General features: G+C 45.9%; 1 protein-coding gene across 2 annotated transcripts in view; it reads right to left on the bottom strand.

The window, feature by feature from the left end:
• DCLK1 (doublecortin like kinase 1) overlaps nucleotides 1-4,370 on the bottom strand; it is a 347,490-nt gene extending 343,120 nt beyond the window's left edge. Inside the window, exon 1 of one of the 2 annotated variants that reach the window (XM_069601562.1) lies at nucleotides 4,030-4,370. The gene's annotated coding sequence lies outside the window, so the exon portion shown is untranslated. The remainder of the gene's footprint in view (nucleotides 1-4,029) is intronic. The other variant, XM_069601561.1, reaches the window with a different exon arrangement.
• Between the last annotated feature and the right edge of the window lie 9,822 nt (nucleotides 4,371-14,192).

Below are 14,192 nucleotides of genomic sequence, written 5' to 3'. Positions count from 1 at the left end.
CTCCCCTTTCCAGCAAGGGGGGATCCGAATGAGTGCCCACCCCTGACCCTCCAGCATTTCCATGTCAGGACCTTCTGGAAGGCACACCTGTGCCCCAACAGTTCCATCTGACTTTGGATAGAGCTGGGTCATGGGCAGGCTGCCCGTGGGATTATTTCACCCCTGCTCAGGGGTTAGCTGACGAAGGCTCATGCTATTGCCCTTCACAGGTGATCTGTGTTTTAATAGGACAATCTAGAAGATGGGAAAACCTCAGCATTGAAAGAAAGAAGTCTTAATGACAAAATTTCAGGCACACTGAAACAGAATATAAGGGAAATGAAAACTGGGGGCAAGAATTTTATGTTGTTGTTCAATCGCTCTGTCGTGTCTGACTCTGCGACCCCATGGACTACAGCACACCAGGATTCCCTGTCCTCCACCACCTCCTGGAGTTAGAACTTTATCAGTGCCCCCCCAAACCCCACCATGATGATGATGTCGCCGTTCTGAAGGTCAATCCAAACAACCCAAATGCCAAAGCCCTGCCAAGCCTCCCTGACCTTTTCTTCACCCTCCATAAACTGACCTCTGATCCACTCAGAGCGACTAAAAATTCGTGCTCAAAAGCTTCATGCGCTGCCAGAGACTGTGCACTTCTGAAATGCATGAAGCGGAAAAAGCTCACATTTATCAGATGTCTGTGATGTGCCTGACACTGTTAAGTAGCGATCAATTGCTATGTAACATGCTAAAAATGCCCTCTGGACCTCACAACAGTCCAGTGAGGGATGGGCTGTATCCATGTGCCAAAGTCCTAACTGAGGGCCTTGGGACTTGAACCCGGATATACTCCAGCTGACTCTCAAGCTGTCCAGCTGACTCTGAAGCTGGCACCCCCGCTGCCTCCTTTCTGACCCGAGCTCTGTATTCCAGTGGCCTAGACCCCTGCCAGCGGCTGCTCATCACATGTAAAGCAGGCTTTTGAAAGCCTTTGCTCCTCTTGGTCAGACCACTTAAACTGCCAGAGAGACTCCGTGTGCTTGAGACCAGGCAGGTCATCGGCCTCCAATGTCTCCAGCTGCGCACCCCGAGGCGGGGCGGGGGGAAGAGCATCGCAGTGGAATTCAATCCGGAGTGAGGAGTTCAGGGCACGTTTTTCCTCCAGACATGAAAACTACCCCATGCCACTTAATACCCCAGACAGCCTAAACTGGCATTTTCCAGGGACTTCCCTGGTGGTCCAGTGGTTAAGACTCTGCACTTTCAATGCAGGGGGGCAAGGGTTCAATCCCTGGTCAAGGAACTGAGATGACACATGCAGTGAGGCAAGGCCAATAAATTAACAATAATAATAATAAAATAACTTTATTAAAATAAATTTGCATTTTCCAGAAAAATACTTGCCATATGTAAGTATGAACTGGTTTCACTGATTGTGAAGTTAGATAACTTCAAAACAAGTATCAGTTGCTATCCAATCCTTCAGATAGCTAGTAACTGAGTAAACAGAACAAGTATTTTGCCGATGACATCATAACTGCTCCTACGCTTATTAATTATTTGTTTTTAAAGGCGTTCTTTTGTCTTCCAAAAGGGAGTGTGCGTTGGGGCAATGATGCTGCCAGTACTCAAACAGTCATACCAATTCACCAGGTTCCTCAAACTTCATGAAGTATAAAGGCCGGATTGGTGGTTGAAGATTTTATTTTTAAAGGCAGTGATAATTCTTCCTGGGGCTTCCCTGGTGGCTCAGCGGTGAAGAAACTGCCTGCCAACACAGGAGACGTGGGTTCGATCCCTGGGTCGGGAAGATCCCCTGTAGGAGGAAATGGCAACCCACTCCAGTATTCTTGTCTGGGAAATCCCACAGACAGAGGAGCCTGGCAGGCTACAGCCCACAGGGTCCCAAAGAGTCAGACATGACTTAGCAACTAAAAAAAAAAAAAAAATTCTTCCTACCCTAGGCTTTTCGTCTCAAATCCAAATAAACTGAAATACACAGGACATGCGGAAAGGATGGTACAATTGTGTTGCCAGAGTGCAAATCTAATTCCAAGGGGCTCTTGTTGATTTGTAATTGGCAAGGGTCAAATGATTTAGCAATTGTGGGAATCCCCTTGAGGGAAAGGCTTCTAGAACCAGGAATTCCACACCAGACCCCCCCACACACACAAAAACACATCGATTTAGAACAGAACAGTTGATTTTGTTTCATTTGTACATTTCCCAAAGTGGATCAGGCATTCAACCACAGCAAGGCCAAGATCTTTTACTTCCCTTCACTGAGCCTGCTCCAAAGTAAGCAATGATGCTGGTGACAAAGAAAAACCACACTCCCAGTGAAATCATTCTGAAGGCTACAGCTACCACTAAATGAATGTCAAAAACCACACTACACATCCTCGTGTTCCAGATATTACCCGTGGCATTAAAATAGGTGTTCTCTCCCTTGCTCAGCAATGGATTAGTCATTTATTTGAATCAAGAGCACCTGGGGAAGATTCACCAGACTTCCACGGCTCCCCTGCTTTCTGTGGAAGCCAGCTAAGGAGCACTAAGCCACATGGTCACAGACCATAGGCGGCCAAGGGCCTGGGCACAGGTGTGTCCTGATACCATGAAAGTAACCGCATGGCCTGAGCCAGGGAGCTCATAGAAGCCTGGGTGGGGAAGACCCCAGCCTGGCTCTTATCAAGAGATTTTCCTATAAACACTGCCAGGCTAAGAAATCAGCGTTTTAGATGGTTCTCTGGGATTTCTCACCATCATGAAGAACCTCTGCATTCCTCCTTCTCTAGATGAGCACATGAGTTCCTGTTCACAAATTACACTCATACACTCACTCACACACACACACACCAAGAAATAATCTGGCATAAAGACCACCGTGTTTATAAATGTTTCTAAATACATTTATATAAAATCTGTATAGATGCTGGACCTAGAGATTCCAAGGCACATTTTGCCAGTAGAACTAGGATGTGGGGGGGATGGACAGGCGTGCAATACGAGGCGCACACACACCTTCAGAGTGCATGCACCACCCTGGACGCAGCTCTATCACAGGATGCGAGCGTACCTTTCACAATATTCTACACATAACCTCTCTCAGAACCCTTTCTGACCCGCATTCATGCGACATTTCATACTTAAAACGCTGTCCTACTTTCCCGGGGAAAGGAGATATATTTAGGAACATTCATAAAACGTATTCATAGAACACCCTGCGGCGTGGCCGCTGAACGCGTGTGCTCCGTAATCTGGACCCACGTTCACAGGTGCCGGGAGAGGAAGCCGGTCTGAATGAGACCTTTCATCTGCTCCATCTCCCACAAGCATCTCCCCGCCCAATCCAGCAGTGATTCGGAGCAAACCCGGTTTTCCACCGCCGCCCCTTTTGTGGGGCAATGCGGGGCTGTGCGTGCGCTCCCACTAGGAGGAGAATGCCATTTCCTCTCCGCAGGCTTTTTAGCACTGCGGGCACTAATTTGTACAGGGGGCAGCCTCACAGTCCCCGAAGGAACTTGAGACCCCGCAAATGTACTTGCTACATCCACCCTGCTCCCCCACCACCATGAACGGACCCTCGTCCTCCACCCTCCGGGCCCACGGGAGAGCGCACACACAATAAGCGGCCTGGCCCGGCCACTCCTTCTGGGCGCAGACTTGGTCCCCGTTCCGCGGCCAGTTCTGACAATGACCAACACCTCGCCCGGCCCTTCGCCCAGGTTCTCCACTAACAACGCGGCGGCCGGGAGCCCCGCTCGCCCGACTCCCGTTTCCAGCGCGGCGGTGGCACCAGACAAAAGAGGCAGGTGCCCGCGGCCCAGGGGCCGCCCGCACACAGCGCCCCCGGCCGGGGCAGGACCGGGCAGCGCCTTTCGAGGAACGGAGGGCGGGCGGGGCGGCGGCGGCCGAGGGGACGCCCACCGGCCCCCCGTGCCCGCGCTCCTCCGGTATCCCGCGGCTGCGGGAGGAGCAGGCTCGGCCCGGCCCCGGCCGGCCCTCCCCACTGCTCCCTTCCCCGGGCGAAGGCAAACCACGCACCGGTCCGCGGAGAGACGCCGCCGGGGGTCTTTGTGGCCGCGCTCGGGCCGCCTCGTGCGCTGTCCTCGCCGGGCTGGGCGCGGCCGGGCCGCGGGGCTGCGGGGCCGGGGCTGGGCGGCGGCGGCAGGAGCGCGGGCGTCTGGGCTGCAGCCGCTAGAGCAGGGATGCGCCTCGGCCGGTCCTCATTGAAATGCGGCGCTTCGCACAGCCTCACTCCTGCCTCTCTCCGGAGGAGGGCGGCGGCGGCGGCGGGCGCGCTCCCTTTTCTTGTGGCTCACTCGCTCGCCCGCCCCGCTCCTCCTCCTCCTCCTCCGCGTGCGCGCCCCGCGCCCCCGCCCCTCCAGGCCGGGCGCACCCACCACGGCTGCGCCCCGGGCCCCCGCCTCCCGCGCCCTAGCCTGCCCCCGCGACCTCGGTGCGTCTGGCTGGACAAACGCCCTGACCTCCCGGGCCCCGGGAGTGGGTGTCTGGAGACAGGGGGCGGTCGGTGGTGGACCTGGGGACAGGGAGAGAGAACGTGGACCGGGTCTGAACCGGGAAACGTGCACGGCGGAGACGTGAGGTGTGTCCTTCTCAGGGCAGGCCGGGCGTCGGGGGAGGGGGGACATTTCTCCCCTCAGGGTACACACACTTCTAAGTGACCTCATGGTTTGACGCCATTCCCAGAACTGTGGAAGCCAACGTGATGGCCTTGTCATCAGTTCTCACCCAGGATACATCCATGCAGCATCTCTCGCGAGGACCATCCCCAGACCCTCCCTACCTACCGACACGTGTCACCCTCAGGCCCCCTAATTGGGAAGGGCCAGATCTGCGCATAGATCCCACCCATCAACTCCACTGGAACTCGGGACTTGAGTCATCCTTGAAACTGTGACCTCTGCTTGGAGCTGAATATGTCACAGCAGGGCTTTGATAACTTAGAGGCCAAGTTTCGCTACTGGACACCTCGTGGCTGCCAAGGTTGGTGGTCAGCGCTGGAAAGCCCCATGAACTCAGATAAGCCTTCCCTCCCAGAGCAGGAATGTTCTCAGAGCCCAGACTGCTCACAGCTTCCTCCAGATTTTGCACAAAAGTCCAAGGAGTGGGATCAGGTCGCAGACTTCCGTGAAACCTTAGACTGGTTCAGTGGGCTTCCTGAATTCAGGTCCAGTTAATCTCCTGACTGTGGGCCATGTCCCCTGAGATGTGTGGGTGTGTGTGAGCTAAGTCACTTCAGTCATGTCCGACTCTATACCACCCCCCTGGACTGTAGCCCACCAGACTCCTCTGTCCATGTGATTCTCCAGGCAAGAATACTGGAGTGGGTTGCCCTGTCCTCTTCCAGGGAATCTTTCCAACCCAGGGATTGAACCTGGGTCTCTTATACCTCCTGCTTTGGCAGGCAGGTTACCACTAGCACCACCTGGGAAGCCCCTTGAGACGTATATTTGTCCCAAATACTCACACATACACAAATACACAGGTATTTCTCTCTCTTCCTGAGCTTACACCTTTTAATGGAAAATCAATTTTTTTTCTGTCAGCTGAGCCCATTATGTATATTTGACTATTATTAATAAGAGCTATTCTAAATTACTTTCGAAGTATTATGTAAATACTAAATAATTACCATTTGTTATAAAATGCAGCTCAAATGAGATGCATGTTACATATTCAACAAGTGCTGCATATTTACTTTTGAACTTCTGAATAGCCCAGGGATGAGTACAATAAACTCACTAAATTAAGTACATGCAAAGTACTGAGACTGCTCCTTCAAATTCTAATCAAAACGAGGCCAAGGGGTAAGTGTGAAGAAAGTAAGGAGCCAAGTTTATTATGAGAAGGGAAATAAGAGTTTCTGTTTATCTTTCCAATGGCAGATGCCAAGTGATTTCTGCCAAAATGCTAAACCAAGAAATATATTCCCTCTCCTAACCCCTATGGGTATTCTGTCAGGGTCATTTGTTAAGCACTTTAAGTAACTCAACCATATCTTTCCTCTTTCCTAGCTCTTCAACCTGGGATATGCAGATAATGTCCAAAGAAACACCTTTGAGTTTGATCCTCTCAGTTGTAATGTGCTCTCACTAGAAACTGTTGAGCATTATTAACCCTTTCACGACACCAAAGGGTAACTGATAAGTAAATAGATGGGCACACTGAATAGTACCCATCAGCCACTATACTTTGGTCATATCATTTAGTCAGGATAGCAGGCTGGCACTAAATGGTAGCCAGTAACCTAATGGAAGTAGCTATGTGTGCTGTGCTTAGTCACGCAGTCGTGTCTGACTCTTGCAACCCCATAGACTAGCCTGCCATGCTTCTCTGTCCAGGGCATTCTCCAGGCAAAAAACCCACTGAAGAGGGTTTGCTTGCATCCTAAGTCGCTTTAGTCATGTCTGACTCTGCAGCAACCTAGCCCACCAGGCTCCTCTGTCCATGGGATTCTCTAGGCAAGAACTGGAGTGGGTTGCTATGGCCTCCTCCAGGGGATCTTCCTGACCCAGGGATCGAACCCATGTCTCTTGTGTCCCCTGCATCAGAAGGCAGGTTCTTTACTGCTAGTGTCACCCGGGAAGCCCCCAGGTAACTATAGAAGTGCCTAAATTATTCCAGTGTGGCATATCTAACTCCTATTCAATACTTCCTGATTAAAATGAAATTTAACCCAGGAAACTCCTTGTTCAAATAATTTTCAAAAACTGATGTTACTTTCTATACATCACCAGGGTACTGATCAAAGATATGACTGGAATCAATCCATCCTTTTCTCCATTAAAATCTGAAGGCAACAGACATCTCACTGGAACTCCCTAAAACTAACGCTGTTTAAGCTGTGTACCCCAGCTGCTGCTCTGACCAGCTACAGAGCTGCACCCCGCAAGCTGATGATGGCTTGGACATTGTTTTGTCGATGGCACCTCTTAATTGAGTGCTTGCTCTTTGCTATGCTGGGGGACTTTTTTACATTTTCTTCTTCCATCCTCCTAAGAACCATTCAAGGTAGGCGTTACTATCCTCATCTAAGAGATGAAGGAATTTAGGCAGAGGGAGGTTACTTCATTTGCCCAAAGTCATATAGCTAATAAATCTCAAGTCCAACTCCATTTTAAAAAAATTCCTGTGTTTAAGATTCAAGTCAATTTTCCAATTGCTATGGCCTATAAAGCAATACGAAATTCTAATATGAAGTGTAATCTCTTCTGGAAAAATGCAATTTTTTAACCAATGGATTTATTATTTCGTAACAGAGCGAGAACAACTCTTGCTTTCGTGAACACTGCTTTCTGTAATGATGGGTACCATCAGCTTGTCCTCTCTGAGCAAGACTTTTCATGAGAACATTTGCCCTTCATGCTCGTTCACAAAGTTGATGGACAATCTGATCTAAATGTGCTTTTTCATTTTCTTTCTTGAAATTAAGTTTTCAGGTGAGGCTACGAAAGATAAAGAGAACTAAAGAATAATAATTTTTAGTTGACACTTCTTTTTTCAGATACCTTTTATTGGCTTCTTCATAGAAAATGTGCTTAATCATGCAGATTCAAAGAGGTTTACAGAATAAGGGATATTAGCAATGAGACGCACTTCCTGTTTTTCCCTCTAGGAGGGGGAATTTACTCTGCCCTGTTCATCATCTCTCTTCAGTCCTCCTCTGGGACCATGCAGCCCTCTACATGTCCTCTGGGACATGCCATGCTCCTGGGTTGGGATACCCAGCATATTCAGTGCCCACCACAACAGTGGGAAATAGTTTTATAGAATATGATCGTCGTTTTAATTGTCCTTTGTATTTCTTCCCATCTGGTAAAGGCTCTTTATGGCCTTTCCCACAGCGTTCCCTAATCGCCTCTAATTACAGAACACTTACTTCTGCCTTCTTCCTGAATGAAAGCAACTCCCTGATGAGGGGTCTTGTGGCAGCCAGTCTGGTTTTCACCACCCTGCGCATGAATCCCCGCCACCACAAGGGGCCTTTCAGCCTCCCTTCGGCTGCTTCTGAACATGGCACATTCAGAAGAGAAATGAGGTTCTCCTCTGAGAGTTAGGATAGATCAGGGGATTCTAGATATGATGGACAAAAATCTCTAACACTAGTTTTTTAACTGGCCATTTCTCTCTGGCTTGGCATGTCAGGCATGATGATATGGGTCCCAACTACACAAGTTCTGGACCAGTACAAAGGAGCCAGGGACTCTGCCACCCCGAGAGGCCCTCCCGAAGGGGACAGAGAGCCTCCCAAAGCTCACATCCCACTTTCCGATGTGATTTCCTTTAGGAAAGGGGTGCTAAGCACAACCCACTCCCCTGTCTGCAGAGCCTCAAGTTAAAACCTAGAGTCGCTTCCCTCAAATTTGCCTGGTGGTTCTGGCTCTTCTCTTTGGATCTACAGAGGACAGACCTAATGGGCCCTGCCTCTCCTTGGCAGCCCTACTGTATTCTACCAAGTTCTGCTCCACTTTCACTAGGAACCCAGAGCCCCTCTACTGTTTCCCAGATGACATGGCTTGGAGGCATCAGTGGTGGGCAGCTGTCAGGACCTCCCTCGACACCTGCCTCTGGACCTGGGTGGTGATGGACGTCTGCCTTGACTTCAACTGTCCTTCGCACACTGCTTCTGTTAAAGCAGCCAAAGACCACATGAGTGTGCCTGCAGGCATGCTGCACTGTTGACTCATCCAGTTAATTAAGATCTCCATGTGTCTCACACGCTTGGCTCTTCAGTTCAGTTCAGTTCAGTCGCTCAGTCATGGCCGACTCTTTGCAACCCCATGAATCGTACCACACCAGGCCTCCCTGTCCATCACCATCTCCCGGAGTTCACTCAGACTCACGTCCATCAAGTCCGTGATGCCATCCAGCCATCTCATCCTCTGTCGTCCCCTTCTCCTCCTGCCCCCAATCCCTCCCAGCATCAGAGTCTTTTCCAATGAGTCAACTCTTCGCATGAGGTGGCCAAAGTACTGGAGTTTCAGTTTTAGCATCATTCCTTCCAAAGAAATCCCAGGGTTGATCTCCTTTAGAATGGACTGGTTGGATCTCCTTGCAGTCCAAGGGACTCTCAAGAGTCTTCTCCAACACCACACTTCAAAAGCATCAATTCTTCGGCGCTCAGCCTTCTTCACAGTCCAACTCTCACATCCATACATGACCACAGGGAAAACCATAGCCTTGACTAGACAGACCTTAGTTGGCAAAGTAATGTCTCTGCTTTTGAATATGCTATCTAGATTGGTCATAACTTTTCTTCCAAGGAGTAAGTGTCTTTTAATTTCATGGCTGCAGTCACCATCTGCAGTGATTTTGAAGCTCAAAATTAAGGGCCCTCAATTTGTATTTGTTCAGTTAGATTCACAGGGCCTAAGTCCAGTGCTCTGTATCTTCCTTGTTAAACTGTGTGTCGTATTGGATCCACCTTTCTAACCTGTTGAGCGGGATCCTTCCAGACACATTATGTCACCATCACATGCCAGTGACCCCTCCAGCCTCCCGTCAACCTGATCAATACCACACCAACATCCTCCTCTTGTGTGGATAAAAGCTTTCAACAGATCATGGTCACAGCAGGCTGCATTAGCTACAGCAAATAAGAATATGTTCTCTACAGCAAATAAGTATCTAGAGAACCAGTGATGGCTGAAATTCACATTTTTATATTTAGGATTATATCCTTGACTCTGTTGATACTTTGAGATCCTGGATATCTATAGATATCACTGTAAATCACTCACAAGTTTCCATTCCTTCATCCATTCATTCAATAAATAATTTTTGAGTGTCTTCAATGTACCAGACACTGTGCTAGGAAGGAGCAGTACAACCATGAGGTACATTTGCAAGTCCCCCGCCCATGACCTTGAGTCTCTAGAGAGTAGGATGGTATGTACACCTTATACAAATAATTCTTTAATTCCAATATCGCTAAGTACCATGAGGGAAAAGAACAAAGAGCTTGAGAGACAGCATCTCTTCCCTGAGGAAGTAATATTTAAGAAGAGACCTGAAGTTACCCAGTAACAGGTGGAAGACTGATTCCAAGAAGAAATAGTCTTTTGAAAACTGAGTGGGAAGGGGCTTGTTCAAGGAGCAAGAGATGGGCCAAGGACAGGGGAGGAAACAATTTTCTAAGAATTTAGATACACAAGCTGGGTTTCATGTAGGTTTGTGGCCTAAAGTCAAATTTCCTAGGGCCCCCAAAGCCTTCGAGTTCTCAATTAAAAATGGTGCCCAGGCACTTAGGAGAAGCAGACTAGATCTTCATTGAAGAAATCCAACTTCAACGTCGGCCTCAAAGATCACCACTGATAAACTTCAAAGAATATAGGCTTAGGGTTAAAAGAAAAATCACAAAATATATCAGTTAAGAAGGCATCGTGAGTATGAACTAGAAAAAGAAGAAAAAAATAGAATCAGAATCAAAATGATTTCTGACAGAATCAAAGTAACTATCTAAATGGGTTATATAAATATATGTACGTAGAAGAAAGGACACAGCTTGCAAGCAAAGAGTGGGGTATTATTAAAAAATGACCAAGAGTATTTGAAAAAAAGTACTAAAACAGGTTGTGAAAATTATAAATAAAATAACTGAAATTAACAACTGAGCAACAGCTTGTTTAGCAAATTTGTACAACTACAGAAAGATTTAACAAACTGGAAATGAGATACAAAGAATTGCTCACAATGCAACACAGAGAAATGAAGAGGCAAAAGATACTAAGTAATAGTTGAGTGATAAATAATAATTTAGTAAAAAGTTTAAAGAAAAAACATCTAAATAGAGTCTCAGAAGAGAATGGGAAAAGGAATATCCAAAGAAGATATTTTGTTATTGTTGTTGTTTAGTTGCTAAGTTATGGCTGACTGTTTGCAACGTCATGGGTTGTAGCATGCCAGGCCCCTCTGGCCTCTACTATCTCCTGGAGTTTGCTCAAATTCACGTCTATTGAATCAGTGATGCTATCTAACCATCTTATCCTCTGCCAATATGGCAGATATGTCTGTATGGCAGAAGATATGGCTTAGCTTTTTGAAGAACTGATTAGAGACATTAAGCCCAGATTTATGAAGCCAACAGTGTCAAAAACTTAAACTAAATCCACACGTAAACCAAAAAAGACCAACGACAGTTGATCCTCAATGTTCATGAATTCGTATTTGCAAATTTGCCTACCGCCTAAAATCTATTTGTAATCCAAAAATCAATATTTGTAGCAATTTCATGGTCATTCATGGCCATGCACAGAATGGCAAAATATCTGAGTTTCTGCACAGATGTTCCCAGCTGAGGTCAAGTATAATGACCCTCCATCAAATTTCAGCTCTCAGTCTAAACATGTGTCCTTTCACAGTCTATTTAGTACCACATTTTCCCCATTTTTGTGCTTTTTGCTGGTGATTTTGCTATTGAAAATGTCCCCCAAGCTTAGCGCCTAAGTGCTGTCTAGTGTCCCTAAGAGCACGAAGGCCATGATGTGCCTTTGGAGAAAATCCACATGTTAAGGAAGCTTCATTCAGTCCTGGATTACAGTGCTGTTGGCTTGAGTTCAGTGTTAATGTTTCAACAATATGCATTAAATAAGGTATATTTTAACACAAACATATATAAAATAAGATTATATGTTGGTCACTGATGAAAATATTTTAGCTAAAAATTTCTAGTGATGAAGACTCAATTGATCAAGAACATACATTGGTTGTGAGTTGGTATGAACAAAATATGATCTCAATGATATAAGTCAAGAATTGACAGAATTATAATAAGAAAATGGAAAAAATTCACAAATTCCCAAGTATTGATGTCATATAGTCACTATTCTCTCCTATAATGCATTTAAGACAGAAATGAGTTATTATAGGGAAATTAATTTTAAAAACCCATACATTTAAAACTTATCAAATATACTTTCAATAATACACTGTTCAAATAAAAAAATTTATGGATTTTAGAAAAGACAGGGGCTTCCCTGGTGGCTCAGATGGTAAAGAATCTGCCTGCAATGCAGAACATCTGAGTTCAATCTATGCGTTGGGATGATCCCCTGGAGAAGGAAATGGAAACCCACTCCAGTATCCTTGCCTGGAGAATTCCATGGACAGAGGAGCCTGGTGGGCTACCGTTCATGGGGTTGCAAAGAGTTTTACATGACTGAGCAACTAACACTCACTTAGAAAACACATTAGAAAACCAGTGAACTAAACATCTAATATCAGATGTTAAAAAGAAAACAACAAAATAAAACCAACATAAGTTTTTTAAAAGATAAATATAAGAACTTCTGCTAGGAAAAATTCTCAGATGCCACTCAAGATTTCTGCTTCTCGGTGTACACACTCAATATAATCCCCACTTGTTGAGTGTGGGTTGGCTTGACCTAATCAGTTAGGTTCCCTTTAAAGAGGATCTAGGGGTCACAGATGGAGAAGGCAATGGCACCCCACTCAGTACTCTTGCCTGGAAAATCCCATGGATGGAGGAGCCTGGTAGGCTGCAGTCCATGGGGTGGCTAAGAGTTGGACACGACTAAGCGACTTCACTTTCACTTTTCACTTTCATGCATTGGAGAAGGAAGTGGCAACCCACTCCAGTGTTCTTGCCTGGAGAATCCCAGGGATGGGGGAGCCTGGTGGGCTGCCATCTCTGGGGTCGCACAGAGTCGGACAGGACTGAAGCGACTTAGCAGCAGCAGCAGGGGTCATACACAGGCTTCTGTGGTGGCTCAGGTGGTAAAGAATCTACCTGCAACGGGGGGAGATTCAGGTTTGATCCCTTGGTTGGGAAGATCCCCTGGAGAAGGGAATAGCAAGCCACTCCAGTATGCTTGCCTAGAAAACCCCATACAGTGAGAAGCCTGGACTACAGTCCATGGGATCACCTAGAGTTGGACATGACTAAGTGACTAACACTTTGACTTTGAGAAGTCATAGACAGAAATCAAAGAGATCTAGAGCTTCAGCAGGGCTCTCCTACCAGCCTGGAACAAAGCAAATAGCCATGTTATGAATTACCTGTGGATCCACACTGCAAAGAACTGTGGTTTTTCAAAGCTGAGAGTGGTCCCCAGTCACATGCTAGCAAGAAAATATGTACTTCATGTAACCACAGGAAATGTTCTGCCAAAACCCGTGAGCTTGCAACTGACTGTCAACAAAACAGCTACAATAAGAGATGGGAAGTACAAGATTTCTGCTGGCTTGGGTGTCTGATTCAGATGCTCAGTAAAGGATGGATGAAGACAACTGAAATGATGTAATAGTTAGAATTTAGGTTTAAAGTTATTTGGGAAGTGACCACAGGAAGCAAGCGTGAAGGACTGACCAAAGAGTATGTTCTAATTCCATTCTACCTCTCAGTTACGGAGCATGTAATATAAAAGTAAATGTCACGTTCCCCCTTTCTATTTTTTCATATTCGATATAACTGTACAAATACAATTAGGAAGGCATAATTCACCAACTGTATTGGCTTCATATCAGTCTACTTACACATTAAATTGTTTCTTTGCAACAAGTATGAGGAACCATCTCAGGATTTCAACTCTAAGTGTGAATTATCAGTTTCAAAGAGATTGAAATTAGGTTGAAATTTACAAAAGCATTGACATGTAATGATGGAAGCTACATTTATTAGAAAAGAGTAAATCCAAGCTTCTAAATATATTATATCATAGCTTCAAATCCAAATATTGTATTAATATATTTTCATCATTACACAATGAAAAAGAGCATTACATTTAGTAAGAATCTACTATATGACAACCACTTAATATGTATTCTACCATTTAATCCTCACAACAATTCTTTTGACATAAGCTTTTCAGTTCCATTTTTACTCATTAAGAAAATTGGACTCATTATGAAATAAAATAACTTTCCAAAGTTCTCATAATTACAAGGTGGCAGATTAAGGATTTGGGAGCAAATCTGTCTCAAAAGTCAGAGTTCCTTCTACTAAACCATTAAGCCTAGAAAATACTTAGAAAGCAAATGCAGTTCAGGAAAGGTGAATAAAAAGCAAGTGGGTAGGAACAACAAAAAAGAAATCTTCTCAAGGGTGGACTCACATAATGTAATAATTCACAGCTAGAATTGAACTAATATGTCAGCATGACAAATAATTTTTCCTACAACGGTTATTGTATTTGTAAAGAAATTACCAAAACCCTGAAAGCAAT

The sequence above is a fragment of the Ovis canadensis genome, chromosome 10 (assembly GCF_042477335.2).
Source record: "Ovis canadensis isolate MfBH-ARS-UI-01 breed Bighorn chromosome 10, ARS-UI_OviCan_v2, whole genome shotgun sequence".
Taxonomy (NCBI): Eukaryota; Metazoa; Chordata; class Mammalia; order Artiodactyla; family Bovidae; genus Ovis; species Ovis canadensis.
This window is presented reverse-complemented; position numbering and strand designations above follow the sequence as displayed.